Source organism: Drosophila serrata, unplaced genomic scaffold (genome assembly GCF_035046125.1).
Source record: "Drosophila serrata isolate PLE 108 unplaced genomic scaffold, ASM3504612v1 contig_382, whole genome shotgun sequence".
NCBI lineage: Eukaryota > Metazoa > Arthropoda > Insecta > Diptera > Drosophilidae > Drosophila > Drosophila serrata.
Window position 1 is genome coordinate 6194322 of NW_028257280.1, and position 13154 is coordinate 6207475.

General features: G+C 34.7%; 1 protein-coding gene across 1 annotated transcript in view; it reads left to right on the forward strand.

Annotated features, from left to right (window-relative positions):
• The window catches only part of Meltrin (disintegrin and metalloproteinase domain-containing protein meltrin), a 39703-nt gene that overhangs the window by 841 nt on the left and 25708 nt on the right, over nt 1–13154 (forward strand). The window lies entirely within an intron of this gene.

Genomic DNA, 13154 nt, shown 5'->3' on the forward strand with positions numbered 1-13154 from the left:
AACTTTAATTTTTAAATTCAAAGAATCGTTGTTATTCCTACGAACAGAGTACTTTCCAAGCAAGATTGCGTTTTTGTAAACAAATTCTGGTTACCAAAGCAAAAGTTTTGTCTAACGTCAAGTGTTTGTTAATAAAATATTATAAAAATAATATATTTTGACTTAAATTTTGCTGTATTATATTTTAAAAGAATTTTTGAGAAAAGATATTAATACCCATGTAGGGTCTTATAATTTTAGTCAGAAGCTTGTTACGCTGTGAAGGAATCATTTCCGACGCTATAAATCATATATATTCTTGATCAGTATAAACAGGGGAGTCGATCTAGCCATATTTTAATAAAAAAAAAATTTATGAAATTTTTTTCAAAATTTTATAAAGGCTTAAAATTGTCAAAAATTTGCAAAAAATTGAATTTTTAAATGTAGTATGCAGATTTGTTAGTCTAATTAAAACTAACATAGGAACGGTTTCTGAATTGAAATTAATGCTTATTTTGTCTTAGTTATGAGTTTTTAAACTTTGAGTTTTTGACAACATTTGCATATAAAATTATCAATAAATAAATCGACCCTATAATTCAATTTCAAAGCTATTTTAATTTTTTATTTCATAAAGATTTATGGCAACAATAAACTGAAGTATTTTCTCTATTGTTTTTATATTTTATTAAATTCTCAAATATATGACAGATGGCAATCAATTAGTGTAGTGGTTTTTCGTTTAGAAGGGATTTAAAAAAAATATATCGCCAGATGCCAATGCCAAACATTATCTATAATTATGCATATTTAATATTAACCCTATAAAAATAAGGGGTGTCCCAGAAAATCCTAAGTAATGAGGGGGTATATTTTGCATTAAAATGTTATTGATTTGATTTTAACAGAAAGATAATAAAAAGACACTACAAACGGTTTTAAAATTAAACTATAATATTTTGAAAGATTTATTAATTCAAATCATATTCTCAGGCTGCTGGGTATTAAATTTTTTCCCTTTCTGCTCACAATTTGTTTATTTTGTTTAGTATCTTGCAACTTAAATCGAGTTTTTTACCTAATCAAGTTCACAAAAACACTGACGCACAAGTACAGTGGGTAGAATAGAAAAAGCTTAAACAGAAGAATGTGTTAATTTTATTTGGCCAGAATAGATAACACAATTTGGGCTAGGTGTTGGTTCATATAAATGGCATGTGAAAATCAGTTCGATAAACTACTACCGGTTAGTGACTCACTCGAAACGCTCTTTAAAGCTTTAACCATTAACTTATTGTTTTTATTTTTTTTTATTATTTAAATAATTATATACTCTATAATACCAGTAGGGTTTCCCTGTGAGTTAATGATTTACAACATTTTGCAATATAATAATATGTTTACTTTTGGTAAATTTTAAGTGACATTGATTTAATTAATTTTAATTGCAAGAGTCTTCAATTATTGTTATAGGTTTTTAGGCTGGCAATTATTCACTTGAGAAAAACACACTCAATTGTCTTAAATAATTACAAGGTAAAAACAATAACTAAAGATATTCGTTTTTATTGCTAAAATGTATTTTTGTAATGACTCATTGCGGGCATGTTACTAAGCCGTAAAGTTGTGTCGAAATTGATAGAGGTTTTGATAAGTATAGCTACAAATTTACAAAGATACTAAATGCAGTATATTTTGAGTAGCACATTTTAAAATAATTTGTACTCTTTTAACCAAGTAAAACTTCTTATTAATACTTTCATTATTGCAAACTTATAGTAAACTATTTTTTCATTATAATCAAGGTTGTTTATTAGCTGCTCTCTTTAACAAATAAATCCCTTTAAACTCCGGTTTTAAACCACAGTGCACACTCCCATTGGGCTCCCCTCTTAACACCCGCCTCGCATTTGTTAAACTCTCGCCTGTCGTTGAACAACCTTGAAAAACCAGCTTCTCTATTTTGTTGATTTTGTCGTAGTATTGGCTGGCTGGCGGTTACTTCCACAACAAACTGGGTTGTTGCAGGGCCTCGGAATAGAGAGATTATGGATGGGCGACTGCGACATCTCCCCAGATCCCGGAATCCCCACCTCGGCCCTCATGGCGGTGGCCACTTGGTTATCTGCAAAGTAGTTTTGCGCTTTGTCTTGTCCATTTGCAGGGCGCCTGGCGGCTATTGGCAGTTTGGGCGTTTCGGTTTTGGTCTTATCTGACAGTGAGTGTGTTGTGTGGCTTTATCAAAATCTCACGTAGAGCCGAGATAGAGAGGCGCCCCTATGCAAATCCGTTGATTGCCTTCACTCACGTAGTGTTTAACCAAACGCAAATGATTCGTTTTGGCCCTTGCCAAACAGGGTAAAAAAGGTGAAAAATAACAATCAAAAAAGCAAAGCCGAAAAAGTGGCAAAAGTAAAAATCGATTTTAAATGCAGTGGCGTGCTTAACTTTTACTCTCATTGTGGCAGATTTATCCGAAACAGGTAAAAACTTTCTACTTCTGCGTGTTTTGCCCATACAAAAGGCCACAATTGGTTCCAACACTTCTTGTACTTGTACGCTCTTCTTTTCTCTTTATTTTTATTTTTTGCTGTTAAATGAATTTATTTTTTACGATTTTCATTGTCATCAATTCGAGCCCGAAAAGGTCAGCGCCTTAAGTGCACAATCCAAACCGAACTCGGTTCTGGCCAACTCTTCTTTTGGCAACTCGTTTCTTGTTCGCGGTTAGGCTGTTGCCATTGTTTGTTACTTTTTTTGTGTGTTGCCAACTGCCGGCGTTTTCCTCCGTCTATATTTATATATTTGTAGCTTAACTATTTTTATGTCATTTGCGCAATTATATGGCCAAATATCAACCTCAGTCCGTGGTCGAAACGGCCGAAAAGTAAGCGGCTAGGTGAGGTAACGCTCGTTACTCACAAATGAGTAGGAGTTTCGGTAGATAATTGTCAAACAAAAATATTGCAATTAACTTTGGTTTTTTGGCCACATAAAAGTGGGTAATATTTTTGTGGAAGCCAAATAATAAAGGTGATTGAGATAGTTGACTTATTACAAATGTTTGAATTTGAATTTAATTGCTATCAGTACATCTGCAAAATACTTACAAAATCTGGAGTTAAAGGAGTATTTTTACATCACATACAATACATTACAATACAATATAGAATACTATATAAATCCAAAATTCATTAATTATACTTCTTGTTAAACAAAAATTACGAGTTAAATTGGTGTTCTTATTTCCGGTATTCTTCCATCTTTTCTGTGTCTTTCACTGACAATTATCATGCGTTTCATTAACTTTCTTGGGACAACAAGAGTTTCTTCCAAAAAAACACGCCTTTAAAGACACAGACAGAGACCAGTCCGGTTGTGTTTTCTTTATCACGCCCTTTGTTTACCCATGTGGCACTAAGTTGAGCAATTTACCATTAACATTATCACGAGCAGCAGGTAAGACAGGAGAAGCATCATTAATATGCGGCATTGTTTGTGGCTTTAAATGGGCTTGGCTAAGAGCGTGGGAGCTGGCTCAACTTGGCCAGAATGACACTCCATCAGAATGCAGTTTGCCAGGCAAATGCTTTAGCCCAAGTTAGTAGCGTCAACTGAAGTGGTCATCGGACTTAATTGAGCCTCAACTCAATTTACAGAATTTACAGAAACCCACAGAAACCCAAATGAACTGAAGAGAAGCTCTTTTTCAAGCTCTTCTTGATTGAGTAAGGTCAAAAGATTTTAAATGGAACGAGCTTCTGCTTCTCTATTTTATTTCTCTACATTTCTCTCTATATTCTCTGATTCTGATTCGGATTCTTCAGTTCTCCAACGGAAGCCTCTGAGCATGCATATATTAGTTGGTCTTTCTCCTGGTCTCGGGGACTCTGAATTGAACGACATTTGCATAAATTGCGTCGCCTCATAGAACGTGTTTAGAGAGCTTGACAAAGGGTATTATAGACTCCAGGAAATCAACTTAAGAAGCAAGGTGGAGGGGAGCCAAACCCCCCAGCAATTAAGAAATAATAGATGAATGAGGCAAAATGTCAATATATCAAGTAGTTGAGAAGGAAGGCAGCGCAAAATGCTACAAAAGCTCCATTTTGTCCGCCACAAAAAGTAGGAAAAGTGGTTGATATCGTTTCTTTAACAAGCTAGAGTTGAATTCTATGAAAATAAATCGATATCATTTGAATTAATAGAATTTTCATGCTAAAACAATAGCAAAAGAGCAGAAAAACTGCATCAAACTCCCCATTTATTCTCCTTTAATTAAAGATATTTTAATAGAAAAATATTTTATTGCTAAGCAAATTTGATTTCGCCTTTCCTTCCAGCTGAATAATTTAGATAGAAATCGATATAAATTGATTCGCCTTGAACTGTGAGGGTCATTATCATATAATTGTTGCAGAAAAAGGACACGTGCGCCGTGACAAAGTCCTGATTCACTTTTGACCTGGACACGTGCTTGGAATTCCCCTCGATTATGGGAAGTAATAATAATATGAGGGGGTTGCATCCCCGTGCAGGTTACGTGTATATATATAGCATTGCGGAGATTAAGCTTAAATGAAAACCAGTTTAATTGCACCACAAATGCCGCTTGGAGGAGGGTGGTGCACTAAATAAGTTTTGTATTTGTATTTACACCACTCTCGAGACGAAACAAACTGAAACAAAAGTGTTTCGAGGGCAGCTCATGTTATTTATGACTCTATTTCCCTAGTTAAGCCAGGGTGAGTTCACCAGACAACCCCGGAAAAAGTATGTCCTTAATGCATTAGTCATCAAGTTGGGTGAGAGGGGAGTGTAAGAGCAATCCAAAATAGGCAGGGCACCCTGTACAGTGTACACTAAGGCGGTGGAAGAATGCCCCAAGAAAGCACTTGAACAACTTTGTTTATGCCAGCAGCCAAAGGAAATCACGTTTGTTTGCGGCAACGGCAGCAGCAATTTCCTCTAAACAAGCACCCAAACAAATAACAAAGAAATGCCAGCCGTGGGAGATGAAATGCATTTGAAATGCACCGGAAAAATGGGAAATAAGAGTAGTTTTGAGCATAGAAAAATACATAGTTCTTTCCTTGGAAAATAAAATACTGGAGAACAGTTAAAACTTGACTAACTTATTTTTAAGTGCTTAAATTGAATGAGAAAATTATTTACAGGGGTTTTTGTTTTACATTCATAAAATGGTACAAATAAAATATGTGGCCTCTTTTTAGATAGAAGCACAAAAAAGAAAAGATATTAAATTATTCAGGGATTAGAAAAATCTCTTTTAGATATTTATACATATAAGTTAACTGCATAGAAACAAACTCACAGAAAAGTATAGTTCACTTTTATCACCTTTACGAAATAAACCCAAAAATAAATGTTGGTTAATATCCAGAGCAGAAAATAGATCTACTAGGTCTTAAAAAATATAATTATAATCTCTTTCAAACATTTTCTCCCAGTGCATTCAGTCAGGCATCAATTGTGCCTGCTTTTGTTGTTGTTATCGCTTGTGCAATGCCAATGCAAAGCTTGATTGGGAAATTGAGGAGGGAAAATCAAACGGGGCCAAGGAGGAGGGGAATAAATGTGAAGGCTGAGGTGAAGCGGCAAGAGCCTGGGCACAAGGTAAGCCCTCTGGATGATTAATCAAAATAAAAGAAATGAGTCGAAGTTGGAGAGCAGAGATGCGGTTCAGAGGACAGTGAAAGGCCAAAAGCAATCAAGTGAATAAATAATCATAAAAAGCGGAGGACACATCGCAGCTCACGGGGGAGCTTAATGGAAAATAGCACTCTGCTGAAGTTCACTCTCTGTTCGGTTTCTGTTTTGGTTAATTTATGCATAGAGCTATTGGGATTTTAGTTGTGCACTGACTAGCATCAGTAATGGGATGCAACAATAATAAAAACAGCAGCAGCAGTGGCAAAAATATTCGCAACGGAAATGCGACAACACGCCAGAGTGATTCCGGGAGACAACTATGGGAATAAAACACTAGAAAAAATAGTTACTTGAAAGTGTGAAATAGAAAATGATACCTAAAATATGGTAAACTTTATAAAATAAATAAATTGAAGAGGAGAAACTGTATTCAGTTGCTAAAAGTGCGCTTAAAATTGTCTGCTATGAATTCCGGTTCTGCCAAACACACTTTTCTTTAATTATTCCCAGTGCAGGGGCAGCAAGCTGAAACCTCTTCCTGGTTATGGTCAGTGGGTTTGGTCCGGATACGGATTCAGATTGGGATTCGGGTTCGTTTCGTGGCTGGACAGTTGCTAATTTCACCATCATTGCGAGTCATTTGGAAACTCTATGAGTGTTGTTGCAGTTTGCATTTATGAAGTATTTTTGCCATCCTATGGGAGCGACGCACTGGGAATCACTCATGCAATTCGTTTGGAACACCTCTTTACCTCGCTGCCTTCTGGCCAGGCGTAGGTGTGCGCTTTTATTTTGAAAACTAAACAGAGGAGAGGAGCTGTGTTTTGGGGCGACATCCACAACTGTGATGACGTCGCTTTTTCAGGTTCACTGAACTGAAAAATACCGAATTCTGTTTACGTTTCATTATATGTATAAGTTTTTTCTCGTTTTTTTTTTTTTTTGTACAAAAGTTTGTACAAGCTTTGGTTGCTGCGCTCTGGCCCTTTGGTAAATACGTTTTATTTGTTTGCATTCCGAGGGTGTAGTTGCTGGTTTTTAGTATCTAATTATTTACACTATTATAAATTATGGTCCAAAAGCTTTGTACAATCAGAGAGATTTTTGTTGTAGGTGTCAGAAATGGGTTTATGTGTTGATAAAAATAAACCTGGGTGAGTTGTAAACAATTAAAATGCTTTAATGGTTTACAAAGTTTTTTGAAAATGAACCTAGTAAAGATCTTATTAGAGAATATATTTAGAGATTAAAGCTTAATTTTTTATATCATTTTATACCCTTGCAGTTTATTATAATATTATTTAAAAGGATATAACGCAAAGAAGAAGTCATTTCCGACCTTATAAATTATATTTATTATTGATCAGCATTAACAAATGGTGAAAGTTTGACAACAATTTTAAATTTTTAAATTTTAAAACTCAATATACATATATTAATTGAAATGTAATGTATTTTTTCCTTAGTTGCAAACCTCTATCTCTTTCTCTCTCGTTATGCCCATCTCTTTCTGTATACCTCCAGAGGCACCTCTTGCTCTCTATACCTCTCAGCCTTTCTCCAGTGATAGCTCTTACTCTCTCGCTCTCGCTTTCTCTGTTCTCTTTGCTCGGGGACTATAAATAGAGGCGCTGCCTGCGCTCCAGCCTCATTCTGTCCGCGGCTTTCCACCTGTTAACATCTCAAGTGATAGTGGTGAAAGTGATTATGATTACCCTTCGACTCCGATAATATCACCCGACCAATGCCAAGCATCGGGTTAACCAGGAAGAAGCTCACTTTGATATAATCATAAAAAGCCTACTATTCCCTTATTACCATGGACCCCATTGATTAATATTAATTTATATTTAAAAGTTTTGTATATTTTATTCTTATGACCTTATGATATTTCAAAATTCTTTCTTACTTTGGCACCAACTTTTGCAACTTTATTATACCCTCGCAGGGCATTATAATTTTAGTCAGAAGCTAGTAAAATAGTCAAGGAGTCATTTCCGACCCTATTAATCATATATATTCTTGATCTGCATGAACAGCTGAATCGATCTAGCTATGTCAGGTAGAAAAATAAATTTTTCAAAATTTTTCAAAATTTCATCGTTAAAATTGACAAAAATTTAACAAAAAAATTGATTTTTTTTTATTTTAAAACTAAGTATGCACATTTGTTAGCCGCAGAAAAACTAGCTCAGAGACGCTTTCCGTTATGAAATGAATTATTTTTTGGCGAAGTTATGATATTTGAAAATCTTTTATTTACCTAAAAAAAGAGCATATAAAAATATCGAGTAACTATAAATTACATATGTACCTAAAATACATATTTTATGATTTTTTTATGTTAAGAATTCAAAGAACTTCGCATTAAAATTGCACATATATAATAAACGCCATTCTAGCAGAAAAAAAAACAATAAAAAATACATTCGAAATGACGTCTTATCTTTTGCCTATATTTGCAATGACTCAGTTTTTAAGAGGCTAAAAGCAAATAAATGTTATAGTCAATGAACTTGACTTTATCACCGCATTTTAATTCCCTATATTTTCTCCCATTAAAATTGGGCTAGGTCATGGAAATGTTGTCGCATTATGTTCGAAATATGTTGAATGCTGGAGGTAAACTTCAAATAGGAATTTGTTTATACAAAACTAGAGAGAACTAAACCCAAATGTTCGACAAAAATAAAAAAAGAGGCGTCAGCGAAGAGCTAATTGAATTAACATGCCGACGCTAATATTTTGTGTTTTGCTCTCAATTCTCTCGATTGGGTTTTATTTTTATCTCAAGATTTTTTGGTGTGTCACGACTGCCGGCGTTACACATTTCGGTGGCATCTTAAAGTTTTTGTTTTGTTTTACATTTTCATTCCGGAGCCTGGCAAGAAATTCTAGACGATTTATCTGAGAGTGATAAGCAGATGGCGACGTTGCCTTTGAGCTACTCACTATATTGTATACTTTATATACTTTATACTTTATACTTTATATTGAGAGCAGAGCCAACGAACCATAAAGTAGCCCCCGACGGTCAAGACGTATCTGAGCAGACAAAGCCCCAAGATTAGAGCAACAGCTCCTCCTCTCCTTCAGCTGAGTGGCTGCCATTGTTCGGAAGCGTTAATTAATAAAAATGAAAAACAAAATAGGGAAGGAGAAGATGGCAGAGGGAAAACAGAATGAATTGAAAACTATCAATACGCTTTTCTTTAGATATTTATTAAATATCGATGATATATAGATATTACCTAAAAAATACCCATTAAAGTGTTATGATTAAAACTCTTTTCATTAAATAATTTCAAGAAAATATATGCTAAGCCTGATAAAAACACGGAAACGGAAACTCGGCTTATCTTCCAAGTTTAAAATTTTAAATATTCCATAAAACATTCATACAATTATCAAACAAATTTCGTGGAATAAAATGCAAGAACAGTAAATTCCTTGACTCAATTGCTTTTCATAATTTATTTAAATATTGTTTCATTATTATTTTAGATTTAAGTAACATTTTATAATACCAAATTCATATAAAATATTAATTTTAACTTATCACAAACCAACTTTTTATAAAAAGAATCTAAAAGAAAAACGATACCCATAAAAAGGTTAAATACAAGAAAGAGCACCCAAGAGAGTCCATAAATTAATGACTTAAGTTGCAGACTTAATCAACACATACTTTTTAAAGTATTTGAAAATGTTTTCTCTCAGTTTTTTTCAGTTTCAACTGTGCGGTCACAAGTAATTGTAATACCTTGTTACCTAAGCCCCTGTGGCACTTGGCACGTGTATGAATTTTCTCTTTGTCGGTTACTCATTAACTGACATTAGTTAATTGCCGTTATGCAAAAAGCTCTGGAGTTTAAATACACTCGTTTTTTTTCTTGCTCTATTTGAGTACTGAATTTTATCGGGGTGTAAATTTTCCCTTGCACACACAACACTCCATTTCCAGAATGCTCGCAATAAAACTTTATTTTATTAAAGCTTCGGCACGATATATCCGCCGGATGTTGCTCTATGCCTTCGTATGTTGCGGATACGTATGAGTAAGTACACAAGTACTTGCCCCTCTCATCAGGCACTCGACGTGCTGATAAAACACTATTTAACTTCAAGGGAGCTTATTTATATAAATTATTCTTGAAGAATTTATGGCATTAGGGTCGATTACATTTATGTGTTCAGCATGGTAGAGCATTGAGTGCGAGATCTGAGGAGGGAAAGTCAGCTATTTAGGGGGGGAAAGTCGGCTATTGTTTCTGGTCTATTAGGCAAGCAAATGGAAAGTCAATGTTGGTTATTAAATCATATTGATTGAAATTGGATTATAGTTAAAAAGATTGTTATCAAAAAGAGTCTTACTGAATACTATTTTCAACATTTAATATAGATTTTTGCTGTACATAACCTCTATGTAGACTTACCTCCACTTAAACCCCTTTTATAATTCCACACCTGGTCTTATTCCCCATTGTATCCTTTACCTAAACAAATGTGGCAATCTATGACTCACTGGGCTTACCATTTACCCACCTGAACCTTGAACACGCTACTTTATTGTGGCTAATTCCACTAACTTGAATACTATATATTCAAAGTTTTAATAAAGACGCACGGTACACGTGCACTGAGTCAGCTGACAAAGTATCTGCGACTATAGAAAACACAATGAATCACATGAAACTGTGACGATTGTAGACCTTTTGTATTGTTTTCATGTTTCTGAATTTATTAGTTAACTGCTGGATCGACAATTTCGAATGCTACTGTCATTCTCCTCGGTAAATTTGATTCGTTGCGCTGGGCAATTAAATTGGAATTACATAAAATGCCAATTACGCGTTGCAATTCCATCGACGCCTCGTGGAGCGTGGAGCGTGGCCAAGAGGGTATGTAGAGCGTGTCCATGTGTCGTCCACTGCTAAGACTTCTCTCTTTTCTCGCCGGCTCTACCAATTCTGAGCTGATCCGCTCCAATTTCCTGCCCCCAAGTCGCTCCCATTTCGCAAATTGCATCGATTCCGCGGGCCTGCAGTTGTCGATAACGAGGCAAACGAAGAATTTCTGCAACGACAAGCTGTCTCTGGGTTGCTCTTTCAATATGTACACGGTGGGAAAATAGTAAGAACTTTAAATACTATATTAAAAATACTATTTAATTACTATTATTAAACAAAATAATATATTTTAAACTCAAAATTCGGCTTGAATTTACCTTGTATTGCTTTTTTAAATATTACTAAAGTTTCTATGCCTTATTTTACTTTTAAAATTTATACTCAGTGACATATTTTCTTAGTGTTTACTTGGGGAACTCTCTCAGATTGTTTGTTGTTTTGTGCATAATTGCTGGCAGTGAATTTTTCGGTTGGCTTGACAGATTGAACGGTAGACAAATTGTCAATTTGGAATTCGAATTGGCAGTTGAACAAACACAAACAAACAAAGTGACACAATGTTTGTCCTGAGGCTCACTGACTTGCCTCTGTGCATTTGGCATTAAACAAATGCATGGCATTATATACATTTTATGGCATTCCCACTCCAATAAAACTTATCCAACTGTCGTAAAAATTTTATACATTTCTTAAAAGAACAATTAACCTTCTTGTATTTATAAGGAAAATATGGTGAAAAGCTGGAATTCCCTGTTAATAAGTCAATAGGTTTAATTATTGAATCATTTTAGTTTTCTAAATTGTATGAATATTTTTTCCAAGAAATATTTGTGACTATTAATCTGAAAGATTTCTCAAACAGATAATCATAGCATGAAACATATGATTTATATATTTTAGATATTTAAAATTAATTACTATTTAGATTATAATATTCTTTGAATCTTGACATATTTACACTCAGTAGAACACTTCATAACCTATCTTTAAGATACTGCTAGTCGAGCTAATAAATCCATAAATTGCCTGCTTCTTGTTTGGTATTCGGGGCAAACTTCCTGTGTCTCAACTGCTTGGAAAATAAGCTTAATTTGATCAAATATTCCTCCATCTAAGATAGTCGCTTTAATTACACTCTAGAGTCTAGAACAAGGCATCAGTTACATGATTGAAACTCAGCTAAAGTATCTGGGAAATGCGTGCGGGTATCTGACGGATGCAAATTGCGAGCTGCTGCCTTTGTTGTTGCTGTTGACAAATCAAGCTTAGACAGTCACAATTGCGCGCAGCATGAAATCTAATAAACAGCTCAGAAAATTGCTCAACTCAATTGGGTCAACGAGGTGACGGGAGCCTCTGTATCTGCCCCCCAGAGTTCATTGACAAAGATTCATCACAGAAAACAATATAACAATTTTTTATATATAAATATAAGAGAATTTCGACAGAAGTGTTAACCATAAAAAAGCTCAAGAGTTTGAAGAAATAATTAATAATATATTGCAGTTATAGCATAGTTTTCAAATTTTTCTATTCTCTAGAAAAGCTCAAAAACAACTTTTGTCCCCTGCAAACACTTATATGATGATTATTTTGCAACCTCTTCTGTATCTGAATCTTATTCATAGGGCGTCCCATCATCTCATTAGCATGACAGCGAATGTGGCGCTTCGTGGAACTGGCTGGTGAATCATTTTGGGTTACAATTCTCGCAAAAAAATAAAGCATTATGGACCAAACTGGTCAGTCCAGTTCGGTCCGAGAGAATCGCGATCGAGAATGGAGGGAATTCAATTGAAATATTATTTTCTTCCATTTTTGCCAGAGACTCAAGTGATCATGCATGTTCTTTGGACTTTTAGCGAGATTAATTAAGCAAAAGAAATAAGGTTAACCCAATTAGCTTCAATTACCTCAGTGGCCAAGTCATCACATCATCTGTGTTTTGTTTTTTCTGTTGGAGGGAGCACTTCCGTCTCTCGAATGTAATGGTCATGCAATTTCCCCCCATGTGATCTTTGAGAGCTTTACGGTTTAGTTTTCCTCAAACTCACTTTCCGCCCGTCATGGTTTTTGGCCTCCACAAACAAGAAAGCTTTCAACGAAAAGAAAGTTGCATTGATTTTTGTAGATTCCATTTTTACTTGGATTTTCTTGCTTAGATTTCACTTTTATGATTTGTTTAGTACAGATCGAAAATAGCTTAATTGGTTTGGATTCTTTTTACTCAGAAATTCGAATTTAGCAGTTTGAGTTTTCATATGGTTTTAATGTTGTTCGTCATTTGATATTTTTTCGGACACTGTCCTTCCTTGACTGTGCTTTGTTTTGTGCTCAAGAGGGGAAACTTGAGTCTTGAGGCGTTGGATTTCGCCAAACTTAACCCTCAGTGAAGGCCTTGCTTAGCTTTATTACTTCAATGTTTGCCCCCCTTTTTTTATTTGTACTTCTGGGAATTCCTTGAAGATTGATAAGCACACTGGAAAATGTATATCATTACTTGTAGAGCTCTTTTAAATAGTAATGATCGATCACAGTATATGATTCTTAATTCATTAACTTTCTTTCTAATATTTCTTAAAGTGCATT